The 18,170-nt window shown below is 39.5% G+C and overlaps 1 pseudogene; it reads right to left on the bottom strand.

The window, feature by feature from the left end:
* Positions 1-4: 4 nt before the first annotated feature.
* LOC105989499 lies at positions 5-7,619 on the bottom strand (annotated as a pseudogene).
* Between the last annotated feature and the right edge of the window lie 10,551 nt (positions 7,620-18,170).

Below are 18,170 nucleotides of genomic sequence, written 5' to 3'. Positions count from 1 at the left end.
AGCTTCAGGATGGAAAGGCTACCTTGCAAACCATCCTAGGAGCCTGCTTTTCTGATGTCATGTCATCAGAATTTAGTTCATTGGAACTGTAATTTCTTCTCCCAAGCACCTGCATTGAAATGGGGGGAAAAGATCAACGAAGTATTTTAGACATAAAATAGTACGTTGCTGTTTGATTTAGCAGTTAGATTTGGGAGTAATTTCTGTCTGTGTGATGAGAGAGTTTTTAGTCCACATGAACAGCATTTTCCTAAATTCTAAATGATGTCTAGTGTCTTTTAAACTTTTTTGTGTACTCCTCGTCTGTCCTGGAGTTCTGATGCAATGCTATCCATCCATCCATATGAAATGAATTTCTGAGATCCTGAATATTTTTTAATAATCACCTTACATATCCTGTCATAAAAGTTTTGAGTTTATCTTATGGAGCTTGCTCTTTTACTTTTTTTGTTTCTGGTTGTGAGGCCTGAACTATGAGCCTGGGCGCTGTCCCTCAGCTCTTCAGCTCAAGGCTAGCACTCTACCACAGTGCCACAGCGCCACTTCTGGCTTTTTCTGCTTATGTGGTGCTGAGGAATCAAACCCAGGGCTTCATGCATGCTAAGCAAGCACTCTACCACTGAGCAACCTTCCCAGCCCTCTTTTACTTTTAAAATATCAAGTAGAAAGCTTCTTCCCCACCTACTTCATACCTGTGGCCCAATTGGCTTAGACTAACCCCCCAATCACCAACTTAAGGGGCTGGGTGTTACGTGAACTGAAAGAATATATAGTGGTGAAAATGAGTCCCATAAGACCTCTGAATTTAATGAGGTGAATTTAATGTAATGTTTGATAATGTCAGTTTCCTACTTCATAGTGGTATTTTCAGAGGGAAAACAGCACATTAATTTCTCATGGAAAATGGAGCTGTTCTCACCAGTGAAGGTGGGAGAATCTGAGATAGGGCATTAATCACAGAACACAGAATACAATAACTATCATTCTTGGTCTTACTTTTCGAACCTTACCAAAATTTTGCTCTGGAGAGGAAACAATCATGAGATGCTAAGGCAAAGTATAGAATGGGATATTATTTACAAGTCATATAGAGTTAATATCTTTAGATATGAACACACACACACACATATATAATTCTGCAACACAATATCCAAAACAGAAAACTGCAATAAAACAAAACAACAATATCAGTACCTGTTGCACATTTCCCAGAAGTAGACATACAGTTACCCAGTAGGAATATGACAATATGTTCAGTAGTATTATTAGGAAAATGCAAATGGAAATCTCCTTTATATTTGCTCACTTATAGTAGGAAGAAGGATATTCACTACCAAAGAATGATCATCTCTTGACAATATGTTGTGTGTTTTACAATTGTGGCTTCTAGTGGCCCTGTCATTCTGATGGAAGCTTCTAGTTCAGCCCAGGAGCTTTGGGAGTGATCATTATGGAACCTACAACTGATACCACAGAAATCCTTGGGATTAGAATACTTAAGATTAAACTTCAGTATCATGGAAATGCCAGTGTTTCGATTGTCATGAAGTGTTCAGTATTCCATATTGTTCTAAATGAGGTTAGAATGTTGTGTTTTTCAGCTACATAGCCAAAAAATACATTGTCTTTATCAGTTTGTAGTCCCCTACTGAACTGTTTTCTATTGTATTCATTTGTACACAAATTTCTTTTTAATCTGCCACCTTTTACATTGACATAAAATGTGTTTCTTCTAGAGTCATTATCCTGGTGAGGATATTTCTAAGCCATTGAAAGCCCTGCTACAAATACACACTGGTAAGGTTCGCAGTGTTTACTTACCTTGATGCCAATGTGCTTTTGCTGCTCTGATGCCTTTAGAGATCCATTAAGAACTAAAGAGATCACACTCCAAAACACCCGTCTATCCTTCCACATTTAACTACTTGTCCCCGATATCTACAGTTTTCAGAAAATGTAGACTGAGAAAATGGGTGTCCCTAGGTTTTGATAAGCAAAGGAATTTTCAAAAATAATCATGTTGTTCATAGACGTTGTTTTAAATCTGAAGAGTCTATGTATATTTTTCTCATGTGGCAGGTTTGATTTTTGTATCTCCATTTATTTTCTCTTTTCTTCCTAAAATGATGGCTGAAGACATCTGAAAAATCTACCTTTTTAAAGAAAAGTAATGCTTCTCTCTGTCTCTTTCTCTGTCTGTCTGTCTGTCTGTCTGTCTCTCTCTCTCTCTCTCTCTCTCTCTCTCTACACACACACACACTTCAAGAAGTGCTGGCAATGCATATATTGAAGGAATTAACATTTTGTGCTTACTAGTTCTCAAACAAAGCAATTGAAATCTACAACTATACAAATTAAAATATACTAAAGTAGGAGGAATAATTTCTAAGAATGCTTGTATCCTAGCCTGTTCTCTAAAGGGATAAGAATAATTTCTTCTACAATGTACATCATACTTACTCTAATTCATCTTTCTACCAAGAGCTCAAGCATAACCAGGGGGCAGCAGCTCTGCAGGTATTCTCAGTGGGAGTGTATGCGTTTGTAGGTGGCATCCATGTGGAAAAACTGGCTTATGTCTTTATACTTATGTTGTTTACAACTCTACAATCTGGACTCTAGAAAAACAAATCTAATAAATGGCAACAAAAGAAGAGATGTATTCTTCCTATCAAGGCACATGTAAAAGGAAAAAATACATTCTTTTTTTAATTTTTATTTATTTTTTATTGTGAAAATACTGTACAGAGGGGTTACAATTAGATGGGCAAAATGAGTACATTTCTTATCAAGCGTTGTAGCCTCCTCCTTTGTTTCCCCTTCCCATCCCTTCCTAGCCTCCCCCCGCCCAACCCACGGAATCCTCCACTGCCCCCACCAAAGTTGTAAAGTTCGTTTGGAAAAAAATACATTCTTAAAACCACTGTGTTTTCCCCAAGTAAAATATACTTGTTATTTAAACAAATATTTCACATTTTAATCATTTTAAATATATATTTGATTTTTTAAAAAAACTAAAGTATAACTGTGAGAATAACTAAAAGTTATTAATAAGTTATCAATGGGAGAAACTTTAAAGCTTAACTTTTTTTGTAAGAAAAGAATGAAAAAGTTAGGCACTGAAAAGGTCACGCCTGTAATCCTAGCTATTTAGAGGCTGAGATCTGAGGATCATGGTTCAAAGCCAACCTATTCAGAAAAATCTATGAGACATTTATTACCAATTAAACACTAAAAAGCCAGAAGTAAAGCTGTGGCTCAAGTGGTAAAGCACTAGCTCTGAGCACAAAAAGCTCAGAGATAGTGTCCCGGCTCAAGTTCAAACAACAGCATTACTGCCAAAACCAAACTAACAAAAAACCCAGTATCCAGAAGGAAAAAGGAAACCAAAAAGAAAGACAATGAAGAAAACAATAAAGATGCCAAGGAATAATGGAGTGGAATCTGCAACAATAGAGAAGAAAATTTGAACTTTTATAGACATTATTTGATTGAAAATCAACCAACCATTAAAGTTGTCTGATATCTCTACCCTACCAATACTTCCAGTATTTTTGATTCATGTTGTTGGTCCCAGCATGTTACATTTTCCAAAATTTAATTCTGTTATAATAGCAACCCTGCTCGAAATAGTCGCTAAGGAGATAAATAGGTTTATAGACTCTTTAAATAGTGAGAACTTCAAAATATCCCATACATACAATTTCATTTCTTAGTCTACATTATGGAAAACCCTCAATATCCAATCAAAAAGCAGAGGGCTCAAAAAAATCACTCAGCTTAGGGATATCTATTGTGCTATTGAATTATTTCTGCACAAGCTTAATTGCTGGGCTCTGGCACTATGTCAGGATCTGTTTTTAACAAAGGATAATGAATTATTCACCAGAATCACTCCTGCATTTCTGAGGCAGACTAGGAGTGTTCATAAACCCATAGCTCTTTACTCAGAGCTTTAACAATAGTTCAAAATAGAAAGATAGAGCTCGGGTAGAGAGCAGAAATCTAAGGTGGAAGATAAAGAGATTAGCATAAAGGAGAGGAAGAGAGAAGGGGTATTGCCTCTGTAGGCATCTGCTCCCTGTCTGCTCACTTCCTGTCTAGCTCTTTGCCATGGTTGTAACTCCATCTTGCTTCTCCTTTGTCCCAGAACACTTAAAGAGATCATCAAGAAACCCCATCACAATGGGTAACAGAGCCCAATGTTTATGGTCAAGTAGAAAGAGCCATATTTATTATTACAACAACAACTATGCCTTTGGATCATCTTCATACGAAACAAAACATTTTGTTTACATTTAAAAAAAAGTCTTTCCATTGTTTTGATGACCAAGTAGTGCATCAGCTTTCACGTGTACGAAAATCAAAGAAGTAACATAAGATTTCCCTTTCCCAGGGGCTTAAGACACATTAAGACTTCATCATTAAGTGAATATATGAATGGAAATAGCCTTGAAATGGTGACAATTGTTTAAAAAATATACACCATTGAGAAACTTTTTCAACAAGCAGGTGTGAACACTGGGACCTTGAGAAGGTCTATAATATCTGACCAGCCCTAAATGGACAGTGGGATGAGGCTTTTTAAATCAACAATGTTGCTTTAAAGACTTGCTATCCAAACAGAAATTTTGGTATGGAGGAAAGAGGACTTGTCTCTGACATTTCCTTTCCTCTGGCATCCACAAAGAAAAAAATAATGTCAGCACATGTGTGGACCGAGGCTGAGAACACATGGGAAGTATTCGATTGGGAACTCCTTAAATCACTTAGAAAGTTCTGGCCCCATAATGTGGGTAACTAAAAATCTACCTTCTTCAGAGGTATTTCCACTAGAAGACAACTTTATCAAGTTACCATACCCATAAGTTTGAATATAGAAGCTGAGTGAACTTCAGAAATCTGTGACTCACCTTGTTAAATACGTGTGGAAGAAACAAAGAGATGCCTGACTCACCTTTGAAGGGAGGGGAAGTCTGTCTGTCTGTCTGTCTGTCTGTGCCCCTTCAACTTTGTTAAGTCTGGGAAAGTTTAGGGTTTGAAGACAACGGTAAGAGCAAGTAACTTTCTCAAACTTTGGGAAGGAAATCTCCAGGGGACCAATTATGTTTTGTTTATGAGGTTTCTTTTTCTTTGCTCTCTCCTTCCATCTGGACACTTCTACACCTAGAACCCTAATCTACGTTTCAACTTTGCAAACAGAATTTGGCTTTCTTTGTCCCAGGGGAACAGGAAGGAGCTCATCAAACTTTTAATTTCTCAAGAGACCTAGCTGCTCTTCAGCAATCCCCCTTTGAATGGTAAGCATGTTTGCCTTCCTTGATAAGGATGTAGTTGCAATGAACCTTCCATTACTTTGTCATTCCAATTCGCCCATTTTCACTTTTCTTTGAGCAATAGTAGCTGGTCCTGGCAACCCAGGACACTACGGATGTGGACCCTCTGTGTATACGATTTCAAGTGAGTGTGATGAGCTGCGGACTTGCACCCCATCCCAAGCGAGGCAAGATTACCTGGCTCTCCATCACCCAAGTTCTGCCCTCTGAGATCTCCTTAGGACTTTTCATTTGCCTTTTAAGAACAGGATTGGGGTCTGGCTTGTTATTTAGAAAGTTGAATTCATTCAATTTTCAGTAAAAGTACAACTACCTTCTATTCACTAAAAAAAAAAATGCTAGCAAGAATGGCCAGCCTTTAACCATGAAAAAATGCAGAACTAGAACACACTCCTCTTGCCCCTTCCCCCAAAATGAGTGTGTAGATTCTCACGGTGTACATTGTTTATGATGACTAAGAATACTGTAGATACCATGGATGAGCATGAACAATAACAACAGTGGACTGGCAAAATGTATGAATTTTAAACATGCAGTGTCTAGTGGGAAATAACCCTAATATGTAGACTAAGATGCACAGCAATATAAAGCATTTAAAGATAGTTCCAATCATAATTATTCCAACAAATACATTAGAAGAGCTGTTGAAAAGGCAAGTAAAGAACTGGATATCAAAAGACTTAATTTCAGTCAATAAATGATTCAGACCCTAGGTATTTAATCAGCTTGCTCGGGCACTGAGATTCCTTCCGATGTGATCACATGTGCACACCCTTGTTCTCAAGGAGCATACATTCTTCGACGGTGTTGTTGTTTCTGCTTTTGTTTTTACCACATGTCATCAGGCAAGCAAACACAATAAAGGAAATCAATCTGACCAAAATGTAATATTTGCTTGTGTGGAATACTATGGTAAAAAAAAACTTGTAAAATTAATAGACACTCAAAATGAGTGCCAGGAAAGTAAAATAGGCTCTGTTGGGGGCCAGGTACCAGTAGGAGGCAGAAGATCCAGTGGGGAGGGTGAATGAGGATGAATATGATTGAAATAGAACAATGAAACCTGGTATATCTGTCTTTAGAAGGGGGTTGGAGACAAAGGCAAGAGATGAAGGGGTGTTTTATTGGGGTACTCTACATGATAATAAGATAAAACTCCTCCTTGTACAATAAGTAGATACAAATTTTTTTTTAATCTTAAAACCCACAACTGCTAAAATGTGAAGTTCCAGCCACATAGAAATGTGATCTGCTCTGTTAGAAAAATCTGAGAAGAAAGAACTTGTCCATCATCTCTTTTCTGCCTGCAGTGACTTTCCTTGGCCAGTTGGTGGGAAGGAGGGATTCTTTGCATCTACCATTTTCTCATACATTTTCCCAGCGCTCCTTGCAAGGCCCCAATCACATCCTTGTTCCTCAAGCTGTAGGCTGAGGGATTGAGCATGGGGGTCATGATGCAGAGAAGAGGGCGGCCATCTTCTCCTCTCTTCAGAGGAGGCACCCACAGGCCGCATGTACGTGAAGATGGCTGTCCCAAAACACAAGAAAACCACAGCCAAGAGGGTGGTGTGGGTCCCCAAGGCTTTGCAACATCCCTGGGAAGACCGAACGCACAGAATGGCAGCAACAACATGCGCATAGGAGAACAGCACCAGGAAGCAGGGACACAGCATCACCAGAAATCCAGACACAGACACCATGACCTTATTGAAGGAGATGTCCACACAGCCTCAGCACAGATAGCATCTCGAAGGCAAAGTGATGAAGGACATAACGTCACCATGGTAACTGGAAACCGATCAGGTCTGCAGGAGTAAATTGGTGAGCCTGGCCACCAAGCAGCCAGCAGCCAGCCCCAAGCACAGCTCCCCGCGCATGATGACCGTGTAGTGTAGCAGGTGACACACAGTCACATAGTGGTTGTGGGCCATGGCTCCCAGCAGGAAGAGCTCCATGCTGCCCAGGGCCAGGTAGATAAACAGCTGGAGCACACAGCTATGCAAAGAGATGGCCTGCCTGGCCAACAGGAAGTGCAGGAACATCTGTGGCCCCATTGCTGTTGGTGTAACAGATGTCCACGAACAACACCACACTGAGGAAGAAGTACTTGGGGGTATGGAGCCGGCTGTCTGGCACAGTCAGGGAAAGGATGAGGAAGTTGCCAAACACAGTCATCAAATACATAGCCAAGAACAGAACAAAGAGGGAGACCTGAGGCTCCCAGGCACTGGACAGCCCTAGCAGGATGAACGCACTCACCCAAGTCTGGTTTTCCTTTCCCATGAGCCTCTGGGTGCCACATCCCACGCATCAATGCATACCAGAAAAGAGGCAACCCAAGCCTCTTGTTTCTGTCCTTAAGTTGGGAAGATTTTATTAGAATGCCTGGGCAGTTGAGTTGTAAAAGATAAACTGGAGACCTCGACTCTTTTCCTAACCATGAAGTTCATCCATTTCTCTGCTGGACACAGATTTCCCCTACACACTACCTCAGTGGCCACAAGTGACAAGGGCAGTTGTGAATACAGTTATAATAGTTTATCTTTTAGCCTCTGGATTCTATAACTTCACAAGTATGGTACTCCGTGTTCAAGTAGTAGTATCAGAAAATGTTGGCTTCAAGCTAAAAATTGGAATATTCAAAGCTGCAAAGATATGTCAGAAATTGTTTTAGAGTTGATAAATAATTTAAAAAGAACAGGAACATCTGGGTGATTCATCCCCCATAGTAAGATTCTTCACAACCGTTTCTATGTGGATGAGAAGATAGGAGGAAATAATCCCCTGGCACATTCTTCTTCCTTTAGAAGAGTAGTAAAGGACAGGTGAACAGGGCATGTCTATTTAAAAACAAACTACAAGAAGCATTAACCTCTCATAGGTGTTAAAACTCAAATACCCGCCACAAATAGCCGATTAACTAAGGATCGTGGGAATCTCGCTGATTCTATTTTGTATGTGTCCTAAAAATAATGATAGGTAGGGCTTAGAGTCTAAGGTGTGACAGAAAATAATTACCTGAAATTAACATTACAAGTTAGTTGTCTCTTTCTATTAACTCCCTTTACTCTTACTTTGTTTCTTTGTTTGGAGTTTGTTTGTTTGTTTGCTTGTGAAATTAGGTCATGCTGTACAGCCAAGGCTAGCCTTAAATTCCCTGTCCTTCTCCTCCTCTTCTTGCAGGCCGGAATTACAGGGCCATCCTGCCTGGTTCCTTTGCCCTTAGTTAACTATTTGAATGCTTCACTTCATTGGAGAACTGCTTTGCTGGTCTTTGTCAGCACAAATCATGACTCAATAATACCCTAGTCTTCCGAATACTATCCCTATACTTTCTAATCTTGATAGTGTGCTAGTGTTTTGGAAAAGTCGAGGGTCCTATATTATGAAATACTCTCTGGCATTCTTAGTAATCATGCTTTTGTTTTTTATTCAAATCACAAATGTTTTCCAAAAGTCCCATGGACTCAGAAAAGCTCACTCTCAGTTCCTCACAGACTCTGGCTCTCCACTCTGCCTTTTAACTACAAAACATGGGACGAGATAGACAAAACTGTCCCAACCATGTATATCACCTACTTACCGCTGGCCGTCAGGGAGGCATTGATGAGAATCCAGCATGTACTGAGTATGTTCATGAGTAAGGATGGCTTACCACAGAACAATAAATAAAATGCTAGAACACTTGACTGGCCAGCAGACAAAAAGGCCCTGGGAGTTATACATATGCATCATTCTTTCATCTGGGGATGAATTAAGCTTAAAAACCAATTCCTACCTGATATAATGTATATAAGATACAGCAAAGAGAGGCCATCCTTTAATTCTTTAGACTTCAGAATTTCAACAGGTTAGCCAGTCACATTGTAATATTTTTATCAGAACAAAGAAATCAGTCTATCAGTGATGAATCACTCCTATAATTCTAGCTATCATAGCTTGGTGCTGTGATATACATCTTCCTAGTGACAGAGCCTAGACAAAAAATGTCACATTTCATCCCCAAGGTGGAAAGCTGAATACAGTGGTTTGTGTTTATGATTTCAGTGACAAGAAATCTAGAGGAAGTAGAATCATAGCTCTGATGTGCGTCCAGGCAGGAAGCAAGACCTGACCCAAAAAATAACCAATGAAAAACAAGTCTGTAGGTATAGTTCAGCATTATTCAAATGCAAAGCCCAGAGTTTAAACCCTCTTTACTTCCCTCAAAAAGGAAAGAGCACACCCACCCTTTTTAGCCCTAATGAAAAAGGAAGAGTTAAAAGCATCATTACTTGTAGATACTGTAGATTGCAAATAGAGAGACAAGTCAGAGGTATGTCAGAGCCTGGGACCCATCAATGGAAATCAACCACAAGCAGATATTGTTTCATAATCAAGCTCTGAGAAATGAATAAGGGTACTTTCTGGTTCTTCTGTTACCTAGGAAATAAGTCACATAAGGAATTGTGACAACAGAGGAATGAACATGATAATGCAGTGATAATTGTGTATGATGATTGCTTCCTGGACATCAGGTTCCAAATAAGAAAACTGATATTCATTTATTGAAGTTTTGAGCACTTGATTTCCTCCAAAATTAATAATAATTAGCAGAATGCTGGTGGCCACACCTTGAGTCTTACCTTCTTAGGAGAATGAAAGCTAAGGATCATGGCTCAGAGTCACCCTGGTCAGATTAAATCCATGAGACTCATTATCTTCAGTGAACAAGCAAAAGACAGCCCTGGGGATGTGGCTCACATAGTAGACCACCAGACCACCAGCCATGAGTGAGAACCCTAAATGAGTGCAAGGCCAATTTAAGCTTCAGTACACTCACAAAAAATTAAGACCAATAAGGAATGTGTTGATTATAGATAGAAGAAAAACAGCTATCATATATCACCATCACTTTTTTTTTTCATAGTACCTCTCCCAAAGAATGCATATACTATTTTGCCAATTAGTGTGCATTTGGGTTAACTTCTATCACCTCGTTTCTTGATCTGTCTGAATGGACCATGCCTTCTTGCTTGTTCTAACTCATTGGAAGATGGGAAGAAAGGAGGATAAAAGAGATAAGAAGATGCATCAATAGTAAAAGCAAGACAGAAAGAGGAGAGAGAGAGAGACCGGAATTTGTATAGAGAAAGTAGACAAAAAGTAAAAGAAGCTGGGTGCCAGTGGCTCACGCCTATAATCCTAGCTACTCAGGTGGCTGAGATCTGAGAATCGCAGTTCAAAGCCAGCCCAAGCAGGAAAGTCCATGAGACTCTTATCTCCAATAAACCACTCAGAAAACTGGAAGTGGTGCTGTGGCTTAAGTGGTAAAGCACTAGCCTTGAGCTGAAGAGCTGAGGGACAGTGCCCAGGCCCAGAGTTCAAGCCTCACGACCAACAGGAAAAAAAAAAAAAGTACAAAAATACCTACCCTTGGGCTGGGAAGTTGGCTCAGTGGTAGAGTGCTTGCCTTGCATGCATGAGGCCCTGGGTTCGATTCCTCAGCACCACGAAAACAGAAAAAAATTAAAAAAGCCGGAAGTGGCGCTGTGGCTCAAGTGGTAGAGCGCTAGCCTTGAGCTGAAGAGCTGAGGGACAGCGCCCAGGCCCAGAGTTCAGGCCCCACGACCGGATCCAAAAATACCTACCCTAATATATTGCCATATACATAAATCTTAACCAAGTTTCAGAAGTGAAATGACCATGTTGTGCATGGCAAGAAAGCATTTCTGTACCACCTTTCCTTCCTAGAATCTTGTGTCTAGCTTTTGCTAATCACACAGCACAGGTGTTCCCAACAAACAAGCCACATAAAAACTTTAAGCTGTCCCCAACGTGTAATTGGGCTAAATTGCCTTCCCACACATCTTTACTTCCTCCTCCAACACATTTACTTATATGCCTGTACACGCTATAGCCCACAACTCAGAAGGGACCTTCTGACCAGCACCACTGAGGAGTGCCTGGTCAGCACAAACCGGTGCTCTGCTCAGTCCACAGGAGGCGGTGGGGGCTTTTGCATTCTCCTGAGCTTCATCCCCTTCTTGATGAAGGACTTCACAGATGTTACCCTACCTTTTCCACCTCCTCCAAAGAAGCATGACAGACTCAAACCTATTCTCTCTTTAGAAAGATCCAGAAACACATCTTAGGAAAGACTGCTGATTTGGCTACCCAACTGTGTCTTCTTACAAAAAGATTGCAAAATGGGACTTTTATCTCTTTATAAGCCAAGTTCAGTTCAATTTCTATGTGAAGTTTAAGAACCTCAGTAAAAGCCACAGGGTTTAGGAGACCCTAGTTTTACACCAGACAGCCTCTGAACACATCTCACTCCGTCACTGGAAGAAGAGGCCAGCTGTGGACCAATTGGAGAGAAACTTGGCCAAGATGTGGGATTTGGAAGAAGTAACTCTACCCTCCGAGATAAAAATCTCTGTAGGGAAATTATCCTGTGTTTGTTAGGCTTTCTTCTGTTACATTTTTATCTTTATTTTTTCCTTTAAAAACAAACCTCCATTTTCCCACTTCATTCAGGAACCTCTTCTCATCTATCCTGTAAGATTTTACAAGTGAGATGTTAGTACTCCCTAAGCCTGGAAATGAAGAGAGAATCCAAAGTCCCGTTTCCCCAAGCGACACTCTCCTTAGTCTCTGTTGAAATTTCTCTTTGAGAAAGTCATAACTTTCAGGCGACTGTCTCTCCAAACACCCATGAGGTAGAATATTAAACTAACTGTACCCAATTATTCATGATCCAGCCAGAGGATCTTTGAGCCACATTTCCTACAACACAACTCTTGGTCTTGTTGTAACTGGTGCAACCACTTTCAGGGACATTTTTCTTTTCTAAATCACTATTGGAAGACTGCCTTTGAAGAACTGTGAAAATACTTAACTGTGTTTGAATCTAGAGATCTGCTTTCATATTATATTCTTCAGATACTACAGAAATGGGTTCAAGAGGCCTCCTTATGGACTAAAATATCTAATAAAGATACACCTGTGTGAAAGAGTTGAGTGTAAGGAAGCCATTACAAAAAAATCCACAAAGTTATGCATCTGCACTTAATATAGTGTCTATGGCCTCTACTTGTACCCAAAATGTTATTTGACACTGGCCTAGCAGGCCAGGGGACTTGGCAATGAACCTCTTTAGGTCTACACACACACACACACACACACACACACACCAGGCAGATAGCTATATGATGGTTAATTCCCATCAAACTTTCATAAAACAGAATGGTTTCAGTGGCACTTGAGTGTGTGGTTGTGCATTGTGCGAATGCAGAAAGTAGCTAGCAGAATGCAGATAGTAGCAATAGGATATAGCCATTTATTTATGTATTTGTTTATTTATTTATAGACAAGGGCTCCCTATGTAGTAAACTCACATGGGTTAGCCTTGAACTCACTATGAGCAAAGACAGTCCCCTGACTTAATCTTCCCACCTCAGCCTTAGAGCACTGGGATTACAGGTAAGCATTAACATACCCAGCTTTCAAGCTATTTTTGCTTGGCAACAGACGTGCCTGACTTGGTACCTTTCATACTATAAGAAGTGACACCTATTCCTTTTTGGAATCATGACTACCATCTTGTACAGCAGTTGTTATTCTAGAAGATGTGATCCATATTTATTTCATAAGTAAATGAGAATTTATCTTAAGGGAAAATATTATCTACATGAACTGGCTACTTGTTTATTTTCATATATGTGAACCAAAGGATTAGCTGCTTTCATTTCAAAAAAATAAAAGTCAAAAAATTAAAAAAAAACAAGGCTCACACCTGTAATCCTAGCTACTCAGGAGGTTGAGATCTGAGGATCACAGTTCAAAGCCAGCCTGGGCAGGAAAATCCATGAGACTCTTCTCTCCAATAAACCACCAGAAAACTGTAAGTGGTATGGTGGCTAAAGCAGGAGAGTGCTCGCCTTGAGCTGAAGAGCTGAGGGACAGCATCCAGGCCCAGAGTTCAAGCCTCACAACTGACCAAAAAAAAATATGTTAAGAAAGATTATTGAAAGTTACATTGTCTCCTTCCTCCTGTGTGCCTGCTTATGGCTGCGTACTCTCTAAGTACTCACAAATTTGAATTGTACTAGATCTCTAGCAATAGTATTTAGATAGCACTTAGTACTTAGTGAAAACACACATCAGAGTTATTGCATAGCATTTATATAGAACTGAATAGCTATATTGTTGTTAGTACTTATAATTTCTCTTAGCAAAATTGTATTTGTCTACAATTGACTGCAATAAAAATTGACAGACATTTTCTAGTTCTGCAAGGAGCCTCAGAACATATGTGTGCATATATATATATATATATATATATATATATATATATATACATAGTTATGTACAAATTGCAGTCTTGGGGTTGGAACTAAGTCTTTTTGTCTACCACCTGAGCCATGCTTCCACCCTTTCTGCTTTAATTTGTGGACAGCATCCCACATTTTTGCCCTGGCTGATCTTCTTATGCCTCTTGAATAGCTGAGTATATAGATGTGAGCCACTTACATCTCAGAAATCTTAAAGAAACTGAGAAATTAAATGTGATAGGTCCTTTCCAAGTCTCCTCTTGCACTGCTTTCCTCATGTTTTTCAACCGAAGTAATGATATTAGAGCTCCTCTACTAAGAGGGTGAAGAAACAAGACTGCATCATAGACAATCCCGACTATTATGAACAGATATTGTGGGCTGAGTCTTCCCTTCCTCACATTAATTTGCTAGTAATCTCTCAAATGTTTAGTTCTATCAAGATGCCCTCTGCTGAAACTCTATCAGGACCTCCTTATTTCTACCAGGCAAAAGCTTAAATGTGATTTAAAAGCTCCACCTGATTTTATCTGATTTTACCCCTGCATCAACATGCTTAATTTCTCTCTCATATCTTCCAGAATGGCTCAAGTCACTGAAGTAACTCTCTCTCTCTGTGTCTGTCTCTGTCTCTGTCTCTGACTCTCTCTCTCTCTCTCTCTCTCTCACACACACACACATACACACACGTCTTTCCACTGATGTGTTTTGGTCAAGTTGTTTGTTTCCTAAATGAAATGTTCTTATCTGTTGCATCCTAACATTACTTCATGTAGAAAGTCTTCCATAATCATGCTAAGGGAGTCCTCTCATTCAAGCCCAGGAGCCAATTCCCACTACAACATTGATCTCACTGTACTATCATTGCTGTGCTCTTTCCTCCAACTCTTTGGCCATAACCTTGACTGCCAAGCTTTTAGCTTCTGTCCTGTGCTGTCTCATCGAACATTCAACATCACTAACATGTAAACAGAAAGCACTCCATTAGTATTTATTGAATTAATAGAAAGAAAAAATTCAGCCTGATCTCATTGGTACTTGGAAGCATCTGCTGTCTCAGAAAAGTTCGGATAAAATCAATTTTAAGGTAAAGTACAAATTTTCAGTGTACAGTGGAATACGTGAGCCTTCAATTTTGAACACGGAGATTGTGTGGCATATTCACAGATGGAATAACTACAAGTCATGAAACCTATAAAGACACAAAAGCGTAAAAGAGGCTCCCTCCTTGATAACTTTTGGCAGTGAAAGGGAAGACTTGCTGCTGTATCATTTCTCCTTAGCTGTCTCCTGCTCTGTCGTGTCTTCTCTTTTCCCATCTGTGTATTTCATCAAAGGCATAGTGTACTTTCAGAAGAACTCCCTATGATTCAACAATGAAAGTTGTGGAGCTGGGTACCAGTGGCTCACACCTGTAATCCTAAGATTACTCAGGAGGCTGAGATCTGAGGATCACGGTTCAAAGGCAGCCTCAGCTGGAAAATCTGTGAGACTCTGGTCTCCAAATAACCACCAGAAAACTGGAAGTGGCATTGTGGCCGGAGTGGTAGAGTGCTTGCCTAGAGCTGAAGCGCTCAGGGACAGGGCCCAGGCCCAAAGTTCAAGCTCCACAACCAACAATCTGCTTGTGTGATGAGGTGGGAGAAAGATTTTACAACAAGCAAGAAGCTGGGTGCTGGTGGCTCATGCCTGTAATCCTACCTACTCAGGAGGCTGAGATCCAAAGATAACAATTCAAGGCCAGCCCAAGCAAAAATGTCCATGAGACTTTTATCTCCAATTAGCCACCAGAAAACCAGAAGTGCCACTGTGTCTCAAAGTGGTAGAGCACTAACCTTGAGCAAGAAGAGTTCAGGGACAATGCTAAGGCATAGAATTCAAGCTCAAGATTGAAAAAAATGAATGAATGAATGAATAAATAAATAAATAAGCATGGAGGTAACTTCTACTTAGAAGACTCACCTATCAGGTTTCTTAAAATTTCCACTAAATTCCTTAAAAATTCCACTAAAACCATTTCATCTTTTATTGGCTTTTTCTGAAAAGCTGGGGTTAACTGTGGGTTTCCTATTTTATGTCCTTACAATTTTTTCAATTTCTTTCTTTTTTTTATTTCAGAGAGCTTCTAAATTTTGAGAAATCAAACTGCACTTGAGAGGAGATTCTATGCATATACACAAATGTTCTTTTCAAATTGTTCACTATTTAGAAAAAACCCAAGTCTCACAGCCAACAACATCATTGTATATAAACAATCAATAATTATATCCATATCAAAGTAAAACAAGAATTTTGGTTGATGTTTTGTTAGTCAGTGCCATCATACATTACATAGTATAGTAGATCTTATGCACACACAAAATGTGTAATGGCTTTGGATAATAACATTCTCCTCATCTTACCCCAGAATTACAATCACAGAAGTGCTGGCCATAGCTGTATCACCATGCATTACTGTGACAAAATCTTCAAGTGTGACTACATATTTAACTCCCAATAGGACATCTAATAATTCCAAGTGGAACTCAGTGCACGTTTTCTTGAATAAGAATCCATGGTTCAATGTAAAATCCATAAACATAAAGAATAAAAAATAACACAGAAAACCCAAAATAAATAAAACAAGTTGTTTTATTTCAATTATATATTCCTCTTCATTTACATGGTATTACATCTCAATAACTCATGGAATATTGTTGAAAGAGGTGACATTGATCAAGATATATTGTGTTCATAAACTACTTTGTTAAATGAAAACTCATTTGTATAACTACTTAAAGATGAGTTGTTTTTGTCAGTCATAGGGCTTGAACTCAGGGTCTGAGCACTGTTCCTGAGCTCTTTTGCTCAGGGCTAGCGCTCTACCACTTTGAGCCACAGAGCCACTTCTGGTTTTTGAGTGGTTAATTGTAGAGAGGAGTCTCTCACAGAAACTTTTCTACCTGGGCTGGCTTTGAAACATGATCCTCAGATCTCAGCCTCCTGAGTAGCTAGGAATATAGGCATGAGCCACTGGAGCCCAGCAGAGACACATTTTTTAAAAAAATTTTTTATTGTGAGAATACCATAGAGAGGAGTTACAATTACATGGGCAAGATAACGAGTACATTTCTTATCAAGCATTGTTTCCTCCTCTTTGTTTCCCCTTCCCATCCATTCCCATACTCCCCCTCTTCCCCTTCCCGAACCTCCTCCCAACCCCTGCCAAAGTTGTAAAGTTTGTTTTTCGACATAACAACTTGTACAACTCATTGTTGCAATGGGTCCACCTGTATCCCTAGTTAAACGATTCATTTTTTCCCTTCCCCTCCACAAATTATACCAATATCAAATACAGTGAAAGCAGGGGTTATACTGTGTGGGAGGGACATACAAAGCAACATAGAAATCATCTTATAAATATGTTAGAAACAATTGCATGAAAGAAAAAAAACATTTGAATACTTATCTTGGGGTTTATTCCCCTAACATCAACTTATCTGACCTTTTCTGCTTGACTCAGACATCTACCAGTTTTTGCAAATAAGGGAAACCATGGGACCTATGTTTCTTTGGGCCTGGCTTACTTCACTTAATATAATTTTTTCTAAGTCTTTCCATTTCCTAACAAATGGGGCAATGTCATTCTTTCTGATGGAGGCATAGAATTCCATTGTGTATATATACCACATTTTCTTGATCCATTCATCTACTGAGGGGCATCTGGGTTGGTTCCATATCTTAGCTATGGTAAATAATGCTCAATAAACATGGTCGTGCTGGTAGTTTTAGTGTGGTCTTGTTTGTGATCATTCGTGTAAATGCCCAAAAGTGGGAATGCTGGGTCATAGGAGAGCTCTATGTGGAGTCTTTTGAGGAACCTCCATACTGCTTTCCAAAGTGGTTGAACAAGTTTACACTCCCACCAACAATGCAGTAAGGTTACCTTCTGTCCACATCCCCTCCAGCATCTGTTGTTATTAGAGTTCTTGATTATAGCCATTCTAACTGGGGTGAGGTAGTATCTCAGTGTTGTTTTGATTTGCATTTCTTTTATGGCTAGAGAGGTTGAGCATTTCTTCATGTGTCTATTAGCCATCCTTCTTTCCTCTTCAGAGAAGTTTCTCTTTAAGTCTTTAGCCCACTTATTTATTGGGCAGTTGTTTCTTTGAAGATTTGTTTTGAGGGGATTTAATTTTTTGAGTTCTAAGTATATTTTAAACATGAGACCCTTGTCCATTGTATGGCTAGTGAAGATCTTCTCCCAGTCCGTAGGCTTTCTATTGATCTTGCTAGTTATGTCCTTTGCCATGCAGAAGCTCTGCAATTTCATGCAATCCCATTGGTCCAATCTTTCTTTGATTTGTTGTGTTTCTGGATCTCTATTAAGAAAATTTTGGCCTGTGCCAAGGAGACCTAGGGTGCCTCCTATTCCATCCTGTAATGTTTTCAGAGTGCAGAGACACATTTTTGAAAGCAGAAAAAAAAAGAGAAATATTGCAAAATTAGGAAATTGTGGTTTGAACCATCATCATGAAGC

The sequence above is a fragment of the Dipodomys ordii genome, unplaced genomic scaffold, assembly GCF_000151885.1.
Source record: "Dipodomys ordii isolate 6190 unplaced genomic scaffold, Dord_2.0 Scaffold56, whole genome shotgun sequence".
Taxonomy (NCBI): Eukaryota; Metazoa; Chordata; class Mammalia; order Rodentia; family Heteromyidae; genus Dipodomys; species Dipodomys ordii.
The sequence above is the reverse complement of the archived record's forward strand: the minus strand, read 5'-3'. Positions and strand labels throughout refer to the sequence as shown.